This window comes from Oryctolagus cuniculus, chromosome 2, assembly GCF_051225735.1.
Source record: "Oryctolagus cuniculus isolate XC-2025 breed Fujian yellow rabbit chromosome 2, ASM5122573v1, whole genome shotgun sequence".
Lineage (NCBI taxonomy): Eukaryota > Metazoa > Chordata > Mammalia > Lagomorpha > Leporidae > Oryctolagus > Oryctolagus cuniculus.
Window position 1 is genome coordinate 167491156 of NC_142868.1, and position 26893 is coordinate 167518048.

The 26893-nt window shown below is 38.3% G+C and overlaps 1 protein-coding gene across 1 annotated transcript in view; it reads left to right on the forward strand.

The window, feature by feature from the left end:
- SLC8A1 (solute carrier family 8 member A1) overlaps positions 1-26893 on the forward strand; it is a gene marked incomplete at its 5' end in the record, with an annotated part of 321178 nt that overhangs the window by 2197 nt on the left and 292088 nt on the right.

The window sequence follows — 26893 nt, forward strand, 5'->3', positions numbered from 1 at the left end:
ACCTCCAATTTCGTCACTTAGTACAAATTCAGAAAGCTCAAAGGAAACACCTCTGAAAAGAATTTCCTGGCTCCCAAGCCTGGCTGAAAATATTTCTGTGGCTTTTATCATTGTGTTTTTGTGACACTATGATTCTGCTTGAGTGCTAATGCTTAATTATGACTAATGACCAACTCTGCTTCTTTAGCTTTATGCCAATGTGGGAAAAGCCGTACAGCTCTTATTTAGTTCAATCTGGTGTCACATGATTAAATTAGCCCTTTTACTCAGTTGATGATAATGATGAGGAGAGCAATAAGATCTTTTTTCCCTAGCATCCTCGTCGACAGAGCAAGCCAGAGAAGAGGTGGGGAACAATTACTCTTCCTACTGGCACTTTACAGTAGTGCTGTGCTCATCTTGTCACAGAGGGTGCCCAGTTGTTAAGTGATTGTTCCACTGAGAGCTGCTAGAGAGCTGCTCCTCCCTGCTTGGTCAGAAGAGGGTTTTGCATGGAACTCGCTGAAAATAAGACAGAAAATTTGAGTTAATGAGCAATGTCCAAACTGATAAGAACACAGGAACTATTATATCTGTAGTGCAACAAAGGATGTTACAATGAATGATTATGTTGCGTGAGGCTTTGGCAGTTTAGATTTAAGGAAAGAAAAATATATTTAATGCAGTTTGTTCTAAAAATGGTTAACTCTTTTGCTAATGTCATGTAATATGATCAAATGGCAAGTAAGTGTGCACAAAGTGTGGAGTTTCTTCTACTGAAGGTACAGAGAGAAGACAGAAAAGGGTTCAAAGGGTACAGATTTTCCCGAAAGGGGCTACCAGTGTCCTTATATCTCCTTAATGTTGTGTTACAGAGGTGAATAGTTACCATAGTACAATGAAATTGAATAAAGCATAATTTGTAAAAATCCACTCGCTGGTGTAGAATAATATTTTCATTGCTATTTTTCATTGAACTTATTGGCATTTGTTTTGTTAGAACACTTATTTTACTAAAAGATCATGATATGGTAACATAATAATATTGTTGATACCAAACAAAGAATTTTTCCAAAGGTCTTAAACTGAATTAAATCTTCCCTGGTTTGGCAAGCATAAATTTTGTTCCTCTGCTAGGAGTTCTTTTCCATTATATTTTCTGATCATTTCAGTTACTGAACCCTCCTGTGCTAGGTAGTACTTATAATCCATGTAAAAGAATACAGAATGTTATTAAAATCTTTCATTTTATTAAATGAAATCACAAGGGTTGCTTTTAAATAGAACTCAGTTGGTGATTTGTGTGTTTGACTTAATGATGTTTTTCCATGAAAACTTGGTCTTGCTTCCCCTGAAGAATAATGGTTCTGTACTAGTTTATTGGACAGACTTTCTCTATTTTGCTATCCAGGTCTTTTGCCAAAGCATAAATACCTGACTTTCTTTTGGATGGCACAATGTAGAAGAAGGTTTTTAACAAGAAGATTGACTGATTTGATGGAGTACTTTATTCTGCCAATCTCAATTTAAAATACTCTCCCTATGTAATTAAATTGATTTACTGTTGCTAAGGGAGGAATATCACCAAACTCCATCTTTAGAAATTTAGATTTCTTTTGAAAATTAAGAATCTTAGAATTGGTAAACATTGGTAAGAATTGATACCATCTCTATATATGTTCTTAGTGGTATTCCAAATCAATCACCAGTTCCAGTTCCATAAAACTTTTACTATACTTTATTCATTAACTTGAAAAGTGAAATTTTAGAAAGAGCATAAAGAGTTTCCTGAAATTTTAAAAAGAGCAAAGTATTTTATTCTTAGAAGAAAAATGTATCGGTTTATTTTACATTTTTCTAGAATTTAAAAGTGTTTTCATCTTTAGTTTTGTTATTGACGAGCTCTGTAGATGCTTAATAGGTCTAGTAACTGAATACATTTGATTGGTGACTGGAACTTACGCTTAAGCACCAAAGACTCCAGCAATGTCTTAAAAATATGTATTAGCAGGAAGAGGCATTTAACCTGGTGGGTAAAATGCCCATATTCCATACAGGAATATCTGGGCTTGATTTCCAACACTAGACCTGTCTCCAGCTGCCTGGGAAGCAGTGTTGATGGCTCAGGTAATTGGGTTCCTGCCACCTAGTGGAGACCTAGATGGTGCTCGCAGCTTCCCAGTTTAGGCTCCAGCCAAAGATGTTGATATTTGAGAAGTGAGTTGATGGGAGTTTGAGAGACAGAAAGAGAACAAAACAAAATATTTTAAGAGCATATTTAGGGGTGAGTATTTGGTGCAGCGGTTAAGATGCTCCCTGAGACATCTGCATGCCATATTACAATGCTTAGGTTCAAGTCTTGGCTCCACTTTTGATTCCAGCTTCCTGCTGCTGTGCACCGTGAGAGGCAGTAGGGTATAGCTCAAGTACTTGGATCCGTGCCACTCATGGGGGATCTGGATATGTTTCCAGACTTTCGGCCTGGACAAGCCCAGGATGTTGTAAAACATTTTTTTTTTCCTTTGGAATGAATCCATAAAGGGAAGATCTCTCTATCTCCTTCTCTGCTGCCTTTCAAATAAAAATAAGTAAATAAAATTTAAAATTATATATTTGCAGCTTAGAAACCATTACAATTTTTAATGGATCCTTTTCTTTGTTGACCATCTCCAGTGCCAGGTCTATACAGTCAGAATCCAGCAGAAGAGTTTAATCATAATCTAATGAAATTAGAGTAAATTTAAATTAAGAGTAAATTTATATCTCCTTCTGTTCCATGGTTAATGTTGAGAGATGGTTTTCTTCCAAGCCTACTATAATAGATGGGGCTGTTTATCACTGAGCTTTATTAAAGACTGAAATTTTTTTTTCATTTCCTTAATGCTTTGCACAAAACCCTAATTCATGATTTTTTTTTTTCAAAGCATCATAAAGACATTCCTGGAAAAATCTGGATTTAAACTTTAAGGAGTCATTAATGAAGATAGAAATAGGACCAAACCTGATGAAAGATGGATTCTGAGGCTGTAGCCTTATTGATTCTTTGACTTCATGAAAAGATAGTCCTGATCTTTTTTGGTTGGTTTGTTTCCATCATGACTTTATTCTTCCAGTGAAAAGTATTTTATATCGAGAACTGATAATTACAATACTGATATTTTAAATTATATAGAAAGTCTTCATACACATTGCAAAAAAACTAAATGACTAAGTCTTGGTCAGAGGTACATTTTATTTTTATCAACATTGAGAAGCTTTTACCACAAACATTTTATTTGTAGGTAGACATGCTAAAGATTCCTAATCTTTGATCTTAATTTTAGTATATAAGGAATCATTTAAATTTATAAGATAGGAATGCCTGTACCTATTCATTTGTATTCTTACATAAATGAGTTAAATTATTTAAACTTGACCTTTTCTAAGATCAAAATGTGTATTTGAGAAAATATACTGATAAGTGATTAGTGACTCATGTAATCTCTAATAAAACATTCTTTGCAACACATTTTGAAATTAGAGTATAAAAGCCTATGAAATAGTTACACAAATGTATGCACTAGTTAATTGTAAGTTTAGTCACTGATACATTCTAAACCTGTGCCAATAATCATGATTTTCAAGAGGGAATAAAAAGTAAATCAAGAATATGCTAATTTTATTTGTGGTTTTGTAGGTAATACAAACTGAAAGTACTGCTGCTGATTGTTCTTTAATCATGGTGCCTGAGGTGATAAGTATTACATAATTGTATGTGGTCTTCCAAGGTCTTATATCAGCTTGACTGTTCTGGATTATGTTAAAATTAATTAACCAATGCAGATATAAATCAAACTTAATTACTTAGTTATAGCTTAGGAACAATAGCTCTTTTGGAAGATGATTTAAAGATCATAAGTATTATTGTATATTAAATACAGATTTGAAAAAAAAAATGTAAGTTGGAAAATTTACACAACATATTGCTTAGCAAATCAGTTTACCTAGCCACAGCCTAATATATTAAGCAATGAATCTATCCTGGGTAAGTTTTGTTGTAACTACCATTACATGTTCTTGTATGGTTGTTACTATATTAAGGAATTATGATGTGTAAAACATCTCAACAAATACAGCTCTCTGACATTCATATCAATCAATTTTTCTTTTTGCATAAAGGTGTACAAAATAAAACTTCTATAGTACAATTTCCATGGAATTAATGTTATAATCCAGGGAAAATAAATACTTCTGATATTTATATTACCTGTTTTTTTCTCTTGTGTAGAACTTTAAAAATACAAAGAGACCAACCTTCTATCCAGCGATCTACTGCCAAATGGCCACAATGGCCAGGACTGATTCAGGTGGAAGCCAGAAACCTGGAACTCTATACGGGTCTCCGATGTGGGTAGTAGGAGTCCTCATACTTGAGCCATTTCTGCTGCTTTCCCAGGCACAGTAAGGGCCTTGAATATGGGCTGCCGGTGTGGCGCTCCAACATGGGATGACAGCATGGCAAGCAGAAGCTTAACCTGATATGCCATGCTGGCTCCTAGTGTATAGCATTCTAAGGAATGAAAGCCTACCTATATGTGAGAGGGCGATTCAGTTCTGGGAGTAAACAAAATAGTGTAAGGAAACAGCCAGATGTTAAAAAAAAAAAAAAAAAAGCCTGATACAATGATAGTTTAAAAACTTCAAGTGATCAAACAGAAGGGTAATCATGTGTAGGGAAATCAGAAATGATGAAAAATAGTAGATAAAATATCATTAAACAAGGTTTATTAGCACATATTACCTTAAATCCAATATATTAAAATATACTTTATAATACAGTAAATGTGTCACATGTAAACTATTAAAATGATAGGTGTGTGATATTCAGACATAGCATTTTCCTTGGAAAAGTGCTGATGCAATGGAGGGACCAGCATTGTGGTACAACAGGTGCAGCTTCAGCCTGTGATGCCAGCATCCCACACAGGCACAGGTTTGAGTCCTAGCTGTTCCACTTCTGATCCAGCTGCCTATTAATGTGCCTGGGAAAGCAGCAGAAAATGGTCCAAGTCATTGGGCCCCTAGCAGCCATGTGGGAGACGTGGATACAATTCCTAGATGCTGGCTCAGTCCTGGCTATTAAGGCCATTTTGGAAGTGAACCAGTGGATAGAAGATATCTGTTTCTCTCCTTCTCTCTCCCTCTTGTTGTAACTCCGCCTTTAAAATAAATCTTCATTCAAAACAATTAGGATGGCGCAATTCTAGCATTTTAATGGATTTCTGCTCTTGTGGATTATATTTTCATAATGGAATGAGTATTTCTAGAGCCAAACCACATGTAGTATTATCTGATGCTAAATGGTAACTATAAGATGTTTGTGTAAATGTATGTTTTCTGAATATAACTATTATAAAAATAGGAGCCCAAAACTTAGTCTCTCATGATACTGAATTATGTGCAGAAGACTTGCTGACCAAGTCAACCAGGCTGCCATTTTGTTATAACCTCATTTTCCCAGTGTTAATTAGCATTCAGTTACAATATAGTTAAGAAATTTTATCTAAGCCAATGAGATTGCACAGTTCAAACACACTGAAGGGTTCAAATTATGGGTTCCTTTTTCAGTCATCAAGGCCATTCTGTAGAACACCAATAGGTTGCACTGGTTCAGAGGTAGAGGAGAATTAAATATGTATTCATCAGCATATACTTAGAAAGCAACTGATCTATCCCTACCACTTTGCTACTATGAAGAAAATCAAAGTAGATTCCTTACACTCAAATGAGAAATGAGAAAATGTGTATTTTGTAAAATACCAACATCTTTATGAAGATATCCTGTAACCTGTAGCATAGCCTTATTTTTTGGACAACATATTTGTACTTGCTTTTGTACACAGAAGCTATAATTGGAAAGACACATGCAGATATGCAGTTTAAGATGAGCTCATGCTGCCGGCACCGCGGCTCAACAGGCTAATCCTCTGCCTTGTGGCGCTGGCACACCGCGTTCTAGTCCCGGTTGGGGCACCGGATTCTGTCCCGGTTGCCCCTCTTCCAGGCCAGCTCTCTGCTGTGGCCAGGGAGTGCAGTGGAGGATGGCCCAAGTACTTGGGCCCTGCACCCCATGGGAGACCAGGAGAAGCACCTGGCTCCTGCCTTCAGATCAGCGCGGTGCACCGGCTGCAGCACGCCGGCTGCAGCACGCCGGCTGCAGCACGCCGGCCGCAGTGGCCATTGGAGGGTGAACCAACGGCAAAGGAAGACCTTTCTCTCTGTCTCCCTCTCTCACTGTCCACTCTGCCTGTCAAAAATAATAATTAAAAAAAAAAAAAAAAAAGATGAGCTCATGGGGCTGGCTCTGTGGCACAGCAGGTTAAGCTGCTTCCTGTGATACCGGCATCTCCTACGGGCCCCAGTTCTAGCCTGGCTGTTCTACTTATGATCCAGCTCCCTGCTAATTTGCCTGGGAAAGCAGCAGAGTTTGAACCAAGTACTTGGCCCTGGCAACCACATGGGAGACCTGGAAGGAGCTCCTGGCTTCCCCCTGGCCTTGAGACCATTTGGAAAGTAAACCAGAGAATGGAAGGCTTCTCTCTGTCTCTCCTCTCTGTAACTCAACTCTACTTACTTGAGAGGCAGAGTTACAGAGAGGGAGAGACACAGGTTTTCCATCCACTGGTTCACAGAGCTGAGAATACTCGAAGCCAGGAGCCAGGAGCTTCCTTCGGGTGCAGGGGCCTAAGCACTTGGCTCATCCTCCACTATTTCTAGAGCCAAACCACATGTAGTATTGTCTGATGCTAAATGGTAACTATAAGATGTTTGTGTAAATGTGTGTTTTCTGAACATAACTATAAAAATAGGAGCATCCCAGGCTATCAGCAGGGAGCTGGATCAGAAGTGGAGCAGCCAGAACAAACTGGCGCCCATATGGGATTCTAGTGCCACAGTGCTGGCCCCAGTAACTGACTTTCAGATAAGTAAATGAATAAATCTTAAGATTCCCAGGCGGTCATAACAGGTGGGGCTAGGCCAGATTGAAGATAAGAGCCAGGAACTCTATCCAGGTCTCCCATGTAGGTACAGGGTTCAAGGACTTGGGCCATCCTCCATTGCTTTCCAAGGTGCATTAGCAGGGAGCTGGATCGGAAGTAGAACAGCCAGGGTTCAAACTGGCACCCACATTGGATGCCAGCTCTGCAGGCTGTGGCCTTAACCTGCTGTACCACAGTTCTGGTACCAGATAAATCTTCTTAAAAAAAATGAACTCATATCTGGGTAAACCTGAGAGTATGGGCAATTTTGGCATATAGAATTATTAAAACTAATGAAAATCTTTCTCTTTGTAACTCTGCCTTTCAAAGAAATCTTTAAAAAAGCCTCAGTGAAAGTTCATTTTCTTTTGTGGGATTTTAAATCATTTTAAGGGTATTTAAATCAGAGTCTGTCCTTTAAAGGGACCATTGTTTTGGAACCCTTTTTTTGATGGAACATATAGAAACAAAATTTAGAAAAACATTGCTATTAGACAACATTCTATATTCTAAGAATTTTATCAAATGCTTTTTATATGTTTAATACTAGAGCAACCCAATGAAGTGGTATTGCACAAGAATTAACATAATTATATAACATAAATTAAATAATTTCTCCAAGGTGGTAAGAAGTCATTTAATCTGAGACTTGGGCTCTTGTCTATTTGACTTAAAAATTTATGTCCTCATCCCTCTGTCACAATGCCTCTTTCTCTGAAGAAAACTTACAAGAATGCCTGTAAAGCGTTATTGGGGTTTTATTTGACTCTTTGTGTATTTGCCTTTGGTCTGTAGAAATGGTTTTGGGATACTTTAATCCAGTAGCTACTGGAGCAGTTTCTTACCCATTTTATCACCCACTCTCAGGCCATTTTCTCTGTTAACAAGTCTATTGCCTTTATCTTGTAAATATGGAGGCCATTTTTCTTTTTCTTGCCTGAGGATACCAGAAACCAGGGAAGGAGAGTTAAGCATACTTTGCCTAATTCCTTTGAATGGAGCAATCTTGAGGGTATAACACCCATAATAGCAATATCTGTTATTTTGCTGATCTGTCCTTGTTAGCTGAGGTGTAAAGTTACCTGTGTGGGGTATTATAGTATTGTGGAAACTGTAGAAATTTTTCCTAGATCTTTGGTATGTTCTAACATGGTTATTGAAATTTGATCATTGGAGATTTATTCTTGGCGTGGGAAAGATGTTAGCCTCCTATTATATAAATGCCACGCAACTCTTAACTATTAGCCTTGTGACAGTAGAGTGGAATTGCTTTGTGTCCAGTGGCAGGAAAAGTTGGTAAGAAAGCAGAGTGTTAGATAGGTCAGTGGCACCAGAGATAATTCCTATAACTGCCTTGGGTAAGCCAGTGGAGAGCAGCTCAGTAGAAGGTGTGGACTCAGCAGGCGGGACTTTAGCTGTTGCCTTTTCCATGCTATCTTACAGTTTCTTGTCTGGTAGTGGGAAAGTCCAGAAGGTCGTAAGAGGCAGAGCAAGCGATCAACAACATGGGCAGAGTTATAGGAAATCTCCTCTTTGCTTCCTCCCCTGGCTCGCATAACATCCACGTAATACCCATCTATTTGCCAAATGTTGAGCCAGCCAGGACCCTTTCTTTTCACAGGCCTACAGCTGTCTCATTATAGAGCCAGGCTAAATAAACAATGCCTTTTCATTTCCTGCCTTTCTCCTCAGCACTTCATGCTCCAGATGACATTTTCTTTCCTTCTTACAAAGCCTCAACAGGGTCAGATAAGGAGATAGGCATTGTGCTCTTTGACAGTTGAAGCTATGGGAGCAAGGGGCAAAAACAGAGCTACAAACACAATGAGGGTCACTTGCCTTCAGGTTGGGTGCTCACAAGAACAGGGCAACCAGAGGGATTTCAGGATATCTGGTAAGTCAAGTATTAAAGAGTCTACGATATTTTCCATACATAGTTTTCTGTTTTGGTTTTTACTTTATGGGCCTAGGCATTAGAAATCTGGGATTCTGGGTATCCTGAGGCATTTGGTGATCCTTGACTCCAAGGACCTTTCATTTTTCCTTGTTTGATTTCCTGATGGTAAAGTTGAACTCAGGAGGAGATTTTTTTTTTTTTTTCTTAATTTTAAAGTTACAAAGAGGGAGAGACAGGTCTCCCATTTGCTAGTTTACTCCAGATGACAGCTATGGCCAGGGCTGGGCCAGATTGAAGCCAGGAGCAGGGAACTTCTTTTAGGTTTCCCATGTGGGTAGCAGGTGCCCAAGCGCTTGGCCATCCTCCACTGATTTCCCAGGCGCATTTTAGCAGGGAGCTGGATTGGAAGTGGAGCAGCTGGGACTGGAACCAGTATGGGATGCTGGTGTTGCGGCCAGTGGCTTTACATGCCAAACCACAGCGCTGGTCCCTCCAATGGGTTTTATATACCTAAGTAAGAGCTCCATTTCTGTCGTCTTCTATCTTTGTGGCTTTCAAAAAGTTATTTAAGTTCTGAATTAGCTTTCTTCACTATGAAATTAGGATGATATTGCCAGTAGTGGTGGTGGAAGTGATGGTGGTCATGGTATTGATTGTGGTGGAGGTGATGATCATAGTGATGGTTGTGGTAGATTTGGATATGATGGTGGTGATTTGGAGGTGAAGGTGGTGATGGTAAAGGTGGAAATTGTGGCAGAGATGGTAGTGTGGTGGTGGTTTTAGGTATGATGGTGTTGGTGTGGAGGTGAAGGTGGTAGTGATGGGGTAATGGTTGTGATTTTTAACAGTTGGGGTGATGTGACTGGGAATGGTGGTGGTCATGGTGTTTGTGGTATTATGGTTGTAGTGGTATTGGTGTTTGGTAGTGGGGGCAGTAGTGGTGGTGGTTGCAGAGATGGTGAGAGTACAAGATTAATTGAGAGTCAGGCATAATCCTGTTTGGATTTAACCGTCACAACTACATTAAGTAGTTGCTATTATTTATACCCTTTTTACAAAAAGAAATTAAGACTTCAAGGTTAATTTTCTGTGGGTCACGTGGGTAATAAAGAGTAGATTTAGAACTCAGCAGCAGGACAACCTAAACGTGCAGCCCGTGCTGTGTTACTGGAGGCTGTTTCTCCCAGGAATGGCTTTATGCAAGGAGGAGACTGAAGCTGTGGTGTGTGGGCTCTGATGACAAATGTGCCAGTGCATCTCAGAAGATGAGTAGAATAGCTGTTTATCTTTTCTGAAATTCTTGAAAGCGTAACAACCATCCCTCTGTTTCTTCTCCATTACCCTAGAAGCGCCACAAATAACTGAGTTGGAGAAATGAGAGTGTGCAGTGCTCTGATGCCTCCATGTACCTGACCTACCCAATTATTTTCTATTTCTCTTTGTTCCTAAATTTTAAAACAGAAGCTTCTTGATTATCAGTGTTCTGTCATTGCTTGCCCTGACCCTGTAGCATTTAACTTCCTTATATGGCTGAGTAATGAAAATAGTTTTGCTCCATACTTAAAATAGTACTTTCTTAGCCTCTCTTTTTGCCTATATTAAAGATCGTATAAATTAATGACAGCAGAGAATTATTATCAGGGAATGCTTTTTTTTAAATCTTGTGTCAGCACTTCCAAGAATTTGAAAAGTGTTTTCTCTGACCCTGGAGGGTGTTAACAGTAAGAATTATTGATTAGGAGACTTTCCTGGAATAGGAGATTCTCAGGGCAGTTATGATACAAACCTACAATCCCAGTCTCCACAGCAGAAGGAATTGTTAGATACTTTCTTTTTTAAAAATCCAATCCCAAGTTACTCTTCCTGCTGAATTACATTCTCTCTAGGTGTCAAGAGAAAGACATTCTACCTAAAAGCAGATGACTATCAAAAGATATCTTACACCATTTTATACAAAAACAGTGTTCAGGTGCATCTATAATATACTTGTTTCTGAACTAAATAGTTTTGTTGACCTTTGTAGGCAAATTATTGGTCTGTTTGACATAATTGGCAATATTTATAAGAGACCCATTACAATTACCCTTCAACATAGAACACTTTAAAAATATTTATTTGAAAGGCAGTTAGAGATGGAAAAGGATTTCTTTTCCTCTGTTGGTTCACTCACCAAATGACTTCAACTGCCTGGGCTGAGCTAGGCTGAAGCAAGGAGCCTGGAACTACATCCAGGTCTCCCACATGGTTGGCAGGGGCCCAAATACTGCCTTAACAGGAAGCTGGACTGGAAGTGGAGCCATCAGGACTCTGACCAGCATTCCTGTGTGATGCTCTCATGTTGGGCAGTGACCGGACCTGCTACACTGCAATGCAGATGCTTTTAGACATACTCATCCCCGCACCCGCACCCACACCCACACACTTTTGGTTTACTAAGAAAAAGTAGGAAAACAGTGGAGGAGTAAAATTAAAATCAAATCCTATTTATGTAGAGTTTAATTCTTATGGAACAAAAGAGCAGAATTAATCCCAAAGTTACAGGTCAACTTTCCTTCTCACACATTGGTTATTATAAATTAGACCCAACTTTTTTGAATGAACCCTTTGCTTTATGTGTATATCTGAGATTTGTATATTAGCAGAAGTGGGGTGGGGGGAGAGCAGCAGAAGTGGGGGGTGCCAGACACAAATAATATCTCACAATGATTAGAGTTCAGCTATTACTAAAGTTATTCCAGATTCTTGCTCAAGCAAACAGAAGACAGAATGAGTAAGGAGATAGAAATGGGTTCGTATTCAAGCAACTTTGTCCTTGAATCAAGTTTATGTGCCTGAGTATGTTTGAGGAGCCAGGAGAGCCTGTGGACTCTAGGAGGCCTGGGACCCTATGTGCTGATTCCTGCCGTCATCACATGTTCTCTTAGCATCTAGTGTGTGTTGAGTCCTAGGCAGATGGTGGGACCACAGTGGTGATTGAGACAGCCCTGCCATAGAAAGCCTCATGCCCTGCTAGAAGACATTGATGTGCAAATGCTCATCACACACAGCATGGATGTTTGGTCACTCCTGGAGCTTTTCTGTGCCTTCCTTGGTGTCTCCCTCCCTCTCCCCTTCCCTCTTCTCCTCCTCTCTCCCTTTCTCCCTCTCCCCGTCTCCTCCTCTTTCCACCTCCTGATGGAGCTTGCCACTGGTGTTTGGAATGAGAACAGATGATGTGCTGTTGTTTTATCTGCTGGCCACTTCTGGCAGCAACCCACATATTTGCCATTCCCTCAAAAATGACCACACAACTCCCACACCCTCACTGTCCCCACCCCAGGTGGCTCCTGTCATTTTGGCTGTGTTCTCTGATGGAGACCTGAAAAATTGAGATTGGGAACAATTAAAGTCTGATTCATTTTTCATGTAGTAATGAACTCAGAGGAATGGGAAAAGGTTTTGTCTTTGTTTTCTAGTCTTAAGCATAACTAGGGGAAGCATGTGACACTCACATCTGAATCCTTTCTCTCAATGGTCTGCTTTTATTGAGCAGAAACTAATGATGCTATTCAAGACACTCAGGCAGGAATTCAATAATCTGCGACTTGGGGACTTCAAAGGCTCAGACTCTAGTGATCCAGCACTTCAGAATATCCCAACATAGTGTTGCAGAAGGCAGATAATGTCAAAGAATATGAGAGATGGTGGTCTTTGTGAACTGCTAACATGGAAGAAAGACCTCAACATGGAGGAGTCCTGAGATGCAATAAAGTGTTATAGGAAGTGATTTAGACCTACACATGACCCACTCATTGGAAGAAGAATAATATACACAAATACAGCGGTAAATGTAAAAATGGATGAAATAATAAAAATAACGTCCAGATATTTATCTGGCTCGAGCTAAAGTATCCTGCAAAATTTAGTTGTTGGAATAATTATGTTCCCTGTAGGCTTGAATTCTTTCAGGGAAGGAACAACTTTTCTAATATTCCAGACGTCCGTGATCATTGTAAACTGTATTCTCTTAATTGGCCTTTGACTATTTGTTTATAAATTCAATGGTCAATTCTTATAAATGAAGCCATTGAGACATTTTTAGGTGGGTCTAGGTCTTTAACCCCATTGTAAATTTTCCTAGTCGCTTTCTGTTGAGTTTGAATCTTGTAGTTCCCCATTCCCTTTTCCAGTTAGACTATCAATGTGCTGGAGTCTAGCTATGTTCATCTTAAATTTGTTGCTTTCCAAGTAGACATAGAGTAAGGGGGGGTGGAATGTGTTCAATATGTACAAAAATTATATTCTTAAGGAATCAGGTGCCTAGCACTTTTTCTAACTGGATGTGCTTTGAGGGCCTCTTTCTACAGGTAACATAAGGATTGGGAGTGCAGGCTCTGGGGCGAGACTACCCTGAGTTTAAATCCTAACTCTGTCATAAACTGCATGAATTCAGACGAGTGATTCAACCTCTCTAGCCTTATTATTCTCACTGTATAGTTGATAAAATAATTTAAAAAGATTAAATCCACTGGCCAGAACCTGCCTTATGGTAAATATTAGTTGCTAGTGCTTCCTTTCATTACTTTCTAAACAGTTGTCTACAGAAGTCTAATCTCTAGGCAAAGAGATAAAACTAACCTCCATCCATTAGTAAAAAATAAATAAATAAACCCACATACTGGGAATTAGGCATAGGGTATTTCTCCTTTCATCTTCCTTAACATACACAATTCACTGAACTTAAGTGTGTGTGTGTGTGTGTGTGTACATGTGCACACACATGTACTTCTCAGGGTAAAGGTGCTCAAGTCACATAGTTGTTTTCTACCACCTTAATAGAAATGATAGCTACGGAAAATAAAATTATAAAAGATGCCCTGCTAACGCAGTCACCATTTTGATGGCTGAATAGAGGGGAGCAGGTGAAATGTGGAGACCTAAGAGTTAGAGCTAACAGGGAACATGAGCATGGAAGTGCTTAGAAATAGCCTTTCCCTTACCTTAGGCAATGCGTGGTGATTTGCAAGCTATTTCCTAATATTTATTTCATCTTCACCCCAAGTCTTGGAGGTATTAATGCATCAGTTTTGGGGCAAGAGGAGTGCCACAGTGATTCATACCTAGTAGGAACTCCACAAATGTCTTCTAAATAGTTAGCAGAGAGGAAAAAATGAAACCACAGACATTTACACATAGGAAAACTTTGGTACAAAGAAGCAGATGAGCTGTTTGAGAGATGGAGCCCAAACTGCAAACCCGGTATGCAGTATCTCACCTGCTGATCTTGAAACTACACAAGCGGTGTAGGTGTTGAGTCTTCTACTCTGCATGTCACCTTCATATACTCTCAACACATCAACCTCAGAAGAACCTGCCTCTCTGGAGATCCACTCCCAGCTTTTTCATGATATTTATTTTTTTTATTATCCTCTTAAAGTATATTACAACGCATCTTCATCTGGAATAAGTTGTTTGAGGACCAAAAGATTGTTGTGTTTTGATTCTTTGCTCTCCATCTCTCTCCTCTGAGTGCTGCCCATTATATTGTAAATATGCTTGAGAAATCCCTAATACATGGAGCTACTCAGAGTTAGCCTTGAGCTAGCATTATTTCTGAAATAATAGGAAACATAATACACTGTGTTGAAGTCGGGAGAGGGCCATTTCCACTATGATCGTATAAAATGAGATTGTTCATGTGATAATGCTAGGGCCAGTCTTACTCTTATACTAACAAGTCTGTGAAGCTGGTTGATTTATTTTTCCTTCAGCTTTAATGCTGCCTAAAAAGTTCGTGACAATAGCAACTTGCTCATGAATCCTTGTCATGTCTGAAATGCAATTTCCTTACCCTGAACCTATCTTTATACCTCATCAGCTCTGATTCTCACAACCATCCACATTTTAATTGGTCAACTAAGCAAAAAAAAAAAAATCTGTTAACTTCTTATAGGTGACTTGTTTTGTGCCTCATCTGGAGGTTTGAAGATAATGCCTTTCTTCCATGATTAAAATTTAGTGAGAAAAATTATAATACAAGATGATGTAATCATCATGATAGAAATATATTTAATGTGCTTCAGGAGTTCAATAACTCCAAAATAGTATTAGTTTAATTTTCCTTTTGACTTTTTTATAATCCCAGAACACATTCGTTATAGGGACTTAAATCCTTCTGGCATTTTGAAAAATAAATGGAAATATCCTCTGTATGCAGATGGTCATTTTTCCATAATTATGACCAACCTGAACATTCACAGAACATTGTCTCAACTGTTGCTAAAAAAGTAAGTCCCTCAAAACATAATCTGGCCTGCATTTTTATAGATATTAGAGATATCAAATAGGCATTATTAGTAGTAAAATTAAATATTCAGGCATGAAGATTAAACTCATCACAATCCAGTTAGTGTAACTGCTGCTCTTGAATGTATTGGTGGGACTTCAGCAAATATATTTTCCTAGGTGTAAATACTCATTCCAGTTCTACTCAAGTGTCTCATTCAGTGGACAGATCTGCATCTGGGAAGAAGAGAAAGTATTTTCAAGATGGAATTTTCTCTGCTTTTCTGTTTTAGCAAGCCCATTAGCTTTTTTTTTTTTTTTTAAAGACTGTGTTTACTTGAAAGAGTTACAGAGATGCAGAGAGAGAGAGACGGAGAGAAAGAGAGAGAGAAAAAGGGGGTGGGGGAGAGAGGTCTTCCATCTGCTGGTTCACTCCCCAGATGGCCACAACGGCTGGAGCTGCACGGATCCAAAGCCAGGAACCAGCAGCTTGTTCCAGGTCTCCCAGGCGGGTACAGGGGCTAAGGACTTGGGCCATCTTCTACTGCTTTCCCAGGCCATAGCAGAGAGCTGGATCGGAAGAGGAGCAGTCAGGACTCAAACCGGCACCCATATGGGATGCTGGCACTGCAGGTGGCAGCTTTACCGGCTATGCCACAGTGCTGGCCCCACCCATTAGCTTTAAAATTTTTTACCTTTAAATTCTTCAGCAAAGCTAATCCTGACGCTGGCTTTGGGATCCGATTAACTTTTGTCTTTGAATATTATGAAACATATCTTGACGACACTTTTCTTAGTTTAGTTCACAAACACCAATGATGTCTTTTGAGCCAAACTTCCCAAGGACCTTGCTCTTTAGTATGAAAATCTGTTATTAGTGACATTTTATAAAATGTGTATTGAATGATGACAAATATAAAAATAAGAGCGGGACTAATGTTTGCACAGTAGTTAAGATGCCACTTGAGTTGCTGGCGTTCCATATCAGAATGTCTGGGTTAGAGTCCTGGCTTTGCTTCACTTCTGACTTCCTAATAATGCGCATACCCTGGAAAGCAGCAGGTGGTGGTTTAAATGCTTAGGTCCCTAATACTCACACAGAAGGCCAGCACTGAATTCCAGGCCTGGCTGTTGCAGGTATCTGGGGAGTAAAACAGTAGATTGAAGATACCTGTTTTTCTGGCTCCTGGCTCATGTTCTCGATCTCTCTGTCTTTCAAGTAAAATATAAATAAATACTTAAAATCGATTAAGTGGAACATAAATCCTTTATTAGTGAGTCTTATTAGGAACTTACAAGTAATATGTACGTCCAATGGGTTGATCTCTTATATTCTGTTTTAAATTTGTTTCAGTGTATTATATAAATTGGCATTTTTGTCACAATGTATTTGGGATAACCATATAATTAATTTTCCAAATTGCTACACTTAGATTACAGGCAGTGGAAGAAGGAATCTATTATGTCTAAACCACAATTCCAATGGTTTGCTAGTCAAAGCACATTGGTATTTTTCTTTTATATCCGCAAAGGTGAAAATAATTGATTATTCTTTATTTCCTGGGAAAGTATAGAGTTGTAACTGAAGCAGATTTGTGGGATTGTGAGTATAGTGTCTCTGCAATAGCCAAAAGTTATCAATTGCATCTTGTTTTAAAAAGGAGAGAATCTCTGAATTCCCTGACAGCTGTAGAGGGCAGGCGTTTCTCAGCATCACACCACCTTGCCCTACTTTTTCTCTTAGTTATCTAAGCCTAAGGAAGTACTTGTTATACTTCTATGCCCCTGCACTTCTTAGGATGTCCTCAGCAGCCTTCTTCAAGCATCCCGTGGATACTCATCAGGGACTTCCCTGCAGCACAAGTGTCTGAGCCATTTGGTTCATGCTCTTTGGCGCCCAGATGACATAAATGTGTGTGTCCCTTCTTTCTCAACACTACCATCTGCAGAAGGTCGTCTGCAGTTGACAGTTATAAATATGCATTATTGTCTGCTTACCCAGTAATATTTTTTCAGAATGGTTGTGTAGGAGTATAAAGAACAATATTGATGTCTAGGCATAAGCCAATTGAGTTCAGATTGCATTAGTACTATGTTTCCCACAACAAATATGTTGACTTATAATAAAGGTATGACAAATTAAGCTAGCTTCTTGATTTTTCATGGAAAAAGTACATGCAAAAGTACATGAACAATAAATAAACTTCCATGAGACTAAAAGAAGCCCTCATTTAAACCTAAGAATGTAGATGGAACAGAAAAGTAATTTAAGAATTAGGTATTTTAATTAATTATAGATCAATCAAGACAAGACCAAAGCAGAGTTTAGCACAAGGGAAAATCAATCATGCCAATATAGAACTGGAATCATGAAATTTGAAGCTATTAAGAACTCTAAGATATTATTCTAATTACCACAAGTTTAATGTTGGGCATAATATAAAATAACGAGTAACATAACATGTATTTGTCAGGTACTGTCAACATTAACTTCATGTTGCCACATCATGTAAGGGTAGCTGCGTACAGATGTTTGCTCCCACACCTTCTGGCTGCATCAGTGCTGGAACCTCAACAGTTTACAGAGTTTTTCTCTAAATATAGAATTTTCACCCAACAAAATCAGCACCTAAAATAAGAGATAGTACAGAATGGAATTTTACTCATTGATAGTTCTGTAGTTACATTGATGTATGTTCCACTTTATAAAATACATGAAGGGTAGAAGCATTATATTTATACTAGAGAGACTGAGGTATTAATGTTCTGTTGGGTAAATGCTTTATACAATTAAGATGTTATTTAAATATTTGGCTATTTCTTTTGCATAATTCTTTTTTTAACTTTTATTTAATGAATATAAATTTCCAAAGTATGGCTTATGGATTACAATGGCTTCCCCCCCATAATGTCCCTCCCACCCGCAACCCTCCCTTTTCCCACTCCCTCTCCCCTTCCATTCACATCAAGATTCATTTTCGATTCTCTTAATATACAGAAGATCAGTTTAGTATACATTAAGTAAAGATTTCAACAGTTTGCTCCCACACAGAAACATAAAGTGAAAAATAATAGATGATTTTTTAAATGATGATGAAATCAGATCAGACCTATTGTCATGTTTAATCCCAGTGAGAGTCTTTTGCATAATTCTTAGGAATTTTCTTTTTTCAATTGGTATAAAACATAGGCACTTAAGAAATGAGCTTTATCAGCAGCAGTTGAGTGAGAAATCAGTCTGTATTATGTACAGCACCTACTGAAACTCCTCATCAAATGCTTGCAATGGGTCAGCTTAAAGTCTTGAGTACATAATACATCTTCTTTGAGGTTTATCCACTGTACTCCCACTTACCCAGACATTAGTAAGTGTAAGTATGTGCCTTATGAACAAAAGAAGTTTGAATGATACTCACGTTGTATCAGTATGCCTACTTAAGGCACAGTTATCTTAGGAGTTTCTGAAACAAATAAAATTACCTTTGCTATCTTTGATATATCAAGCAATAGTATTGAAGAAGCATATTTTAGTGATGAAACAATCGGAATCTCCCTGCTCTTAAAATAATGTTTAGTTCCAATGTTCAAGAAGCAACTTCAATGAAGTGTGCATGAGTCCTCCAAAGTAGAATTAAATTTATGGCAATGAACACCATGGTTAGCTAATTATCTCCAGCCTTTCATCTAGTGCCTATTACACTGTAAATGGTTGCTATTTCATTGCAAAATAGATGTAGCATCCATCTATATAAAATTACCTTTGTGTTCTCGGGATTAAGTTATACATTCATGAAAAATGGTTGTATATAAGAAAGTTAAGTACACGTAATACACCTGTAGAGTCACAGGCCATCTTACCAACAAGATTATAAAATTTCAGACAATGATCACACTTGTATGAGATCACTTTATCCATTAGAGTGATATATTCTGACACATCACTAAGCAACCTGTGCAATACAAACAGTATAGCACAGCTATGACGAGCAGGAGTTCTGGAATCAGATTGTCTCATTCAAAACCCAGCTCAAATATGTACTTGGAACATGATATTGATCTAGTAATTTGACATCTGATACGTTGGATTGAGTAAAAACTCCATCCATTTTGACAATTGATTTTAAGTTGTGTCTGTACAGCAATAGTATAGTCCACATAAAATATTTCCCAATCTTATTCCCTGGTTTCTTCTAGTCACTGAACTATTTTTAATTTTTTATTATTTTTTAGTTATTTTTAAATAGATCACAGAACGTCATTTTTGGTGGTGCAGAGGTAGGAAATATGGGATATCATCATTAATAAATCAGCAACTTATTTTAATACGGTTACAAAATTGAAGACAAAGCAAACCATATACGGGTGACTATACTCTATCACTTATGCCTTTTAGATTGACAATGGGATATGACATGGCAGTAGAATGCATACTTTCCACTCTATTCTGAACAGCATGATTTCTGTTATTTCCAGACATCTGAGTATCTTATTCCTTATCCCTTTCTACTCCCCACCCTCATTATATTTTACCACCTCCAGCTTTTTTCCACTCAGCAAGCTAGGCAGTAGATGGAGGCTGTTTTGTAAGAATTGGAGTATTATAAATAGATGGCTACATACCCACTCTTGATAAACAGAAGCACTGATGTGGTGTTTTTGTGTATGGGTTTCTGAAGATCTGTGAATTTAAAAATCTTTCGGGTTTCTAATTTATTTCTGGCCAGCAGCTTGCTTTGGACAAATCTGAAGCAGGAAGTTCTTGACAAAGAGCCTAAGAATCCATTATCTTTTGGCTGTAAAGCAGAGCAGAAATCCTGATTTCTCTATTCACTCCAAGTGTATTTTTGAAGCCTGAATCTGCAGTTTGTTTTCCCAGTGGAAAAAATCAGAGTATACTCCTGTAGCAAAATATGATTGAGTTCTTATTGGTGATATTTTAGTCAACTAATAGACTCTCCCAACTGAGTACCAATGGACTATTTCAGAGAAACTTGTTCTCTCTTATATTCTTGGCTCATGGCCAGAAAAATACAAATAACTATAGAAAAAGTATGATTTTCACAGGCTTTTCTTGAATATCTATGTTCACTATAATTTCAAAAGTGATGTTTAAATATAATCAACTCAAAGGATGTTACATAATATTTTTTATTCCTGTATAACCACAGTTAGCAGGAGCCGGCACTGTAGCTCACTTGATTGATCCTCTGCCTGAAGTGCCGGCATCCCATATGGGCGCCAGGTTCTAGTCCCAGCTGCCTCTCTTCCAGTCCAGCTCTCTGCTATGGCCCGGGAGGGCAGTGGAGGATGGGCCAACTGCTTGGGCCCTGCACCCGCATGGGAGACCAGGAGGAAGCACCTGGCTCCTGGCTTCAGATTTGTGCAGTGCCGGCCGTGGCAGCCATTTGGAGGGTGAACCAATGGAAGGAGGACCTTTCTCTCTGTCTCTCTCTCTCTCACTGTCTATAACTCTACCTGTCAAATAAAAAAATACAGTTAGCAAAGAAAATCTTTTTTAGAACTCTTAAGCTATTATTTCCTTTTTCCTATGTTAATATCTTTCAACTCAATACTCCAGCTAAAATTTTTTTCCAATGCTGCATCTTTCAACATAGTCTAATGGTCAAGCTCAAGGGATAAGTAATTTGTATTACTAAACTTTGATCAAGCTCATGAATTTTAAGTATCTAAATTAAGGCTCCTCCAAAATATGGACCTTTGGTGCTGTTTTTCCAGTTTTGTCAGCATGAAGGCTGCCTCTGTGCGCTGGCTTGTTAATTCAGAGGCTGTATCATTACAGTTTCAGTTTCCCCAATCGGGTCACCCAGTTGTCATTGTTAATTCCTAAAGTTTTTCTAACTACTGTCTCCCCTTGCCAAGATCCAGGATTTTGAACTATGTTTTATAGTCTTCCTTATGTAAATTAGGGATGTCCAAAGAGCCCAGCTGTCCTGTGGTTTCAGGAGGGAAATGTAGAAAACAGGAGATTCTCTCTCATTTTTTACTTAGCACTTCCAAAATGACCTTTGTGTGAATCTGCAGAGGTGTGCCACAGCAATGAAGGTATCCACCATCTAAAATAACATGTTGGTAAAGCAAAGCCGGGGAGCAGTATCTGAGTATTTGCATATCTTACAGAAAGCAACATAAAATGAAAATTTTGAGGGTCTGAGTTTAGATCGGATATAATCTGCCTCAACTCCGAACAAGTTTTCAGTAAAAATGTACTGAACAATAGTTGATGTCCCAAACTATGTTAGAGACTCAATGATGGGGGAGAAAGACACAAAGAAGGAACCATATAAGGCTAAAGAGAACGTGGCCCTCTTGGGGACAAATGCACAATCTAGTGTGATAGACGTTGTGGAGAGAACGTATTTGTGACTTTGATACTTAATGTTTTTCCTGGTACCTGGTGCCTGCTTTTGTGAGTAAATAAATGCAAACCGGTCAGGAATTACAATTGCCAGTGAAGATCCACAGCTCATAAAAATCGCCTCAGAAGAGACTGAACACAAGGCTGGCTCCTGGGAACACAGTTGGCCAGAAAAGCAAAGTGCATCTCCTCTTTATCATCCCCTTTGCCTGAAGGGGCGTCCAAGAGAAGGTTAAGAAGTGCAGTTACTCAAAAGTCATTCATTGAATGCATGCTAAGTGCCAGGAAGTTGAAAACATGAGAGAAATATAATAGAGAAGCCTGTGTTGAAAGAAACTGATGGTTAGTTAATGCACTCAGTGATCAAAACACAATATACTCAGGGTTATAGGGGTTGCTAGTTATAGCACGCTATTTTCCCAGGGCAAGGGACCCAGGACAGAAAGAAATGTCTTCACTGAAGTAAAGGATTAAAAAAATCATAAAATTAAAGATATGGACACAGCCAAAAGTCAGAGAAAAGTGCCAAGAAAGAAGAAGAAATTGAAATCTGATGAAGTAGAAGAAACCATTGTTGGTTAAACATCCCATTTCCCAGACAAGGAAATTGCTCCTGAAAAATCCATGAGTGACTTACAAAGATGGTACAATTAGGAAGCAGTAAAACTGAACCTAGAACTCTTTTAGCTTAGTCGTCAGTTCATTCTTCATTGTCATTGTGAAATAAGAAAACTATGGGGAAGAAGTTGGGATGACACAACACAGAGAGGATTGCCTTGCTCCTGTTCTACGTATCTGGCAATCAGAGGATGACCTAGACATGCTGAATGCATATTGTATACTGTTTAAATTCCAAGTGGTACGTTTGGGAAGTTAGGTCCATCTGCTGATGTCTCTGACCTTCACAGAAGATACCTATGAGGTGCTTTGGCCCGGGGCCGGTGCTGTGGTGTAGCTGGTTAAACTGATGTTTGCAGCACCAGCATCCCATGTGGGCACTGATTCAATTCCAGGCTGCTCTACTTTTGATGCAGCTCCCTGCTAGTGTGCCTGAGAGAGCAGCAGAAAATGACCCAAGAAGAAGCTACTGGTTTCAGTATGGCCCAGCTCTGGCCCTTGTGACCACCTGGGAGTGAACCAGCAGATGTCTTTGTCTCTCTATTTCTGTGTAACTCTGCCTTTCAAATAAGTCTTAAAAAGAAAATAAAAAAAAAAAAAAACACAATGCTTTGGCTTCAAACCAACAGGGGATGAGCTGACAATGGTTAGGTTGTAGGCTTGGGTAGTAATACAGAAAAGCATTAGCTATCTTTGTGGTGGGGTCCTTAAGCACCATCCATGCAGCCTTGGGTGAAACAGGGCCTGGGCTTTCCCACACTGTGCCACACTACCAGCCAGTCTGGAAACAAATCCTGCTTCTCTGACTCACTAGTTACAATCTGCCCTCAGCTCTTACCATAGAGCATGTGTCAACCTCCTTTTCCTACCCTCACTTGTCTGGTAGGGAAAAGCTATATATATTAATAGCTATATAACCCTATCTGGCATGTAAGTATCCAGTCTTCTATTAAAATTGCCAGAGGGACTATCTAGCATGGTAGAAAAAAATAGCTATGCATTCATGAAAAATTGGGAAGTCAAGGAATGCACAGAGCACCACGAGCTCTATTTTTGTATTGCCAGTCAATGGAAAATGCTCAAAAGGTGGATCATATTTAGCATAATCTAAGCTTATGTGTATAAATTTTTGAGGAAATGTGGAATTTAAAAAACTGGAATCTGTGTGTGGTTATATATGTATATATTTCATAAATTTGACCTAAAACAGGTGAGTCTAATATGAACTGCATTTTCGCACAAGTGGAAAACATTTAGAAGTTCAGTGCTATCAAAAGAAGGTGTTATACGTACAGTATAAATGACAGAAAGCATATTGAGTGTAACAGTTTTATCAGGATCATAATAAAGTATTCCAAAAATTTATGGAAAATAAAATTTAAATGAGTTTTGATGAAATAAATTTGAAATCCATGCATAATTTTTCAGAATAAACATTTTCATAAACTTTTTGAAGAACCCTTATATACATGATTGTCAAAAATTCTTGCATCAAAATATATTTTATGCAAACTTTGTGAAATACCCTCATACGTACCCATTGGAGATTCAGATAAGTTTTCAAACACATGCTAATTATTTTCATGGAAAAAGGCAAATTTATGGAAATTTACATTAAATCAAGTGAAAGCTTGGTTATACAATCAATTTACAGCTGATGAGAATGGCAAGCAAGAAATAAAACATGTTAGTGTAAGTATAAACACTGAATTTCATTAAAATCAATGATTGAAACAGGTAAAAATGACCTCATCCTTATTCTAATTTTTTTATTTTAAAAGATTTTTATTTATTTGAAAGGCAGACTGAGAGAGAATGAATCAAGAGATCAATGTTCCATCTGCTGGTTCACTCTCCAAGTGGCCACACGGCCTGAACTGGGCCATAGCAGAGAGCTGGATCGGAAGTGGAGCAGCCAGGCCTCAAACCAACGCTCATAAGGGAAGTTGGCAGTGCAGGCGACTGTTTTACCTGCAATGCTACAGTTCTGCAGCCCTCATTCTAATATTTCTGAAAAATATGCCCAAATCAACTGTAAAACATCATACAAACACTGCAGTGCAAACTAAAAGGGTAAAGTACCCTCTGCTTGATGGAAACTGGAAGAAGCATCAGTGCGTGTGATTTCCCAAGAATTCTAATTTGTAGGATGCACTGGGAAGAGGGCAATAGTTACATTCTGACTCACCCATGTACTTTAAAGACAGCCTCTTAAAAACTACCATTTAAAGATATGCACTTTTCTTAAGAAATCTATATTTGATAAATTCCTTGGCTTTAATCCATGTTTCCCATATTTTTTTTCTGGTAAAAATTGCTTCAGAGAGCATAGCAATATAGCCCACCCCAACTCTAAACCACTAATCCTGCCCCAGCATCTCCTCTACTCAGTAATAAGAGTAAGATTCATTTGTTTTGAAATTTGGCATTGTCCAATAATTGGGAATTTCTTATGGGAATTCAGAAGCATGCTTTCATATCACTTTTCTCCTTCCTTTATGAGGGCTACTTCAATTACATCACTGACTCCAATTCTCTGTTGAAATGTGATACACCCTGAGGGGCTGGGGAGAGGGAGTTACATGGACTTGCTCAGTGGCTCAGTAAATGACAGAATTTTCGTGGGATTATAAGTCCATTTCTGGATACAAGTATCGGAGATAATTGCAGCTGCCCATAAGCTTTCATCGGTTTTGTAAAAAGGAAAAAGTGGTCTGTGTCAGTTGCTTGTATGTAGCTTGTCTATAAAACAGAAATCATTGTGGTGATTCCAGCATTCATTTGAGCAGCAATGGGACCTTTTTAAGGACAATCTGTTTAGCTGTTTAACAACTGGCTCTCTGGTTAATTATGCATTTCAAGCTAGGAATTCATGTAATCATGCCATCTTGAAACTGCTGAAATGCTTTAGTTCTACCTACATATTATGGAAATGCAAAAAAAAAAATCGAAATTCAGAACAATGGTCCTAAGAGCCCATGTTCTATCTTTTAATGAACATAGCACTTGGAAGACCCGTGAGGAAATGATTCCTTAGGTTAGTTAAATATTTCTTCCTATAGTTTCTTCAGCATGTGCAAACTCCTGTGATACTGAATTTTTACAAATTCTGTAGCTGTTTCATCAAATTATATATTTTAATGTTCCTTTCAAATTACCATATCAAAAATTTATCTCCATAACAATTCCTGAAGGCACCAGCAAAACCAATGCAAATTACACAGGAAGTATGGAAATAATCTTAGTGATTGCGAGACAATAAAAATATTACAATATTTCTACCATAGACATACTTGGTCAGAGCAAAAACTTATTTTTAGGAATGCATATAGAGATACCATCTTGTACTAATGATTGACAAAGGAAAAATTAAAGAGAAATATTTGGAAATTCATTTATCTCCCGATAGTTTAGAGTTAATATTCTCTATTATAAGTGAATATGCAAATCCATGACAAATTTGAATTTATGTAAAAGTTACATTTTAAAATAATCAAGTGAAATAATACCTAGTATTCAGAAACAGCAGAACATTTCCACTTATTTCCTTTAGGGCACATATGAGACTGTCAAAGGTTTATTTTTACTTAACAGTTACGGTTTCATACTTTTAGAGACAATTGTTCATTATTAGTTACACATTTGTTTTGGATATGAGTACTCTTTGAGTAGGTTCAGTGCATTTCAAATCTCACACAATAATTGTTCTATCAGCCTAGAATTAATATCCCATTTTAAGTTAGCTGTGTACGAATAGGAGAATGACAGGAAATTATAACTGAAGAGTTTTCTAGGTCTCTCAGAAGGCTGCCGGGAATGCCTAAATAGTGTATTACTTGACTGTTTCATGGGGTGGTCATTTGGCGCAGTGGTTGATTCTTGCACCCCATATCAGAGTGCCTGGGTTTGAGTCCCAGTTCCACTTCCAGTTGTAGCTTCCTGCCATGGCACATCCCTGGAGGCAGCCGTGACGGCTCACTTGAGTCCCTGGCAACCACTGGGAGAACTGGGCAGGGTTTTGAGCTCCTGCCTGCACAGCCTGGCCCAGCTCCAGCTGTTGTAGGTGTTGGGGATCAGATGGGAAAACCAGCAGATGGGAAAGCTCTGTTTGCCTCTGTTTCTCATTATATGAATTAATTGGTTATTTTTTTTTTAAATAATCATTTCAGAATTAAAGGGTTCTTCTGAATTTACACCTTGAGAGTGAGGACAGAGACCTAAGCTATCCATTAATGTCAATTAGTGTCTTTCTTAATATGGAAGACAGCAGCTAATGGCCAAAGATATTGCTCATATTGCCTGAGGGGAATTGGAGTGGAGGCTGGTTCTCTTCAAACGGGAGCCATTGAGAAAGCTCCCAGGGCTGTTCACACTGCTACCTTGCTAATCATGGGCAAGTGAATTTACTCCCTGAGTAATTAAAAATATGTACTTTCTTCTTTTTTGTTTGGATTTAATTGGAGAATTTTTGCTTTGCAAAATGTTTGCTTTTGAATAAAATCAAGTTGCTATATTAAATAATGCCAAACTGTTTAGTACTCTTTAGGCTTGTATTTCTTAAAATGTTTCCTATCTGATGAGGATTAATTTTAAATATGAATTTAAATCTACATTTAAGTTTCAAAATGGTTTCATGTGTGATATGTATAGTACATAGAGCTATATATTACACATTTGTCAGTCGTGGAAAACCCAAAGGCCTAAAAAGATAGTCATGGCTTTAATTTTGTTAATTGTGGT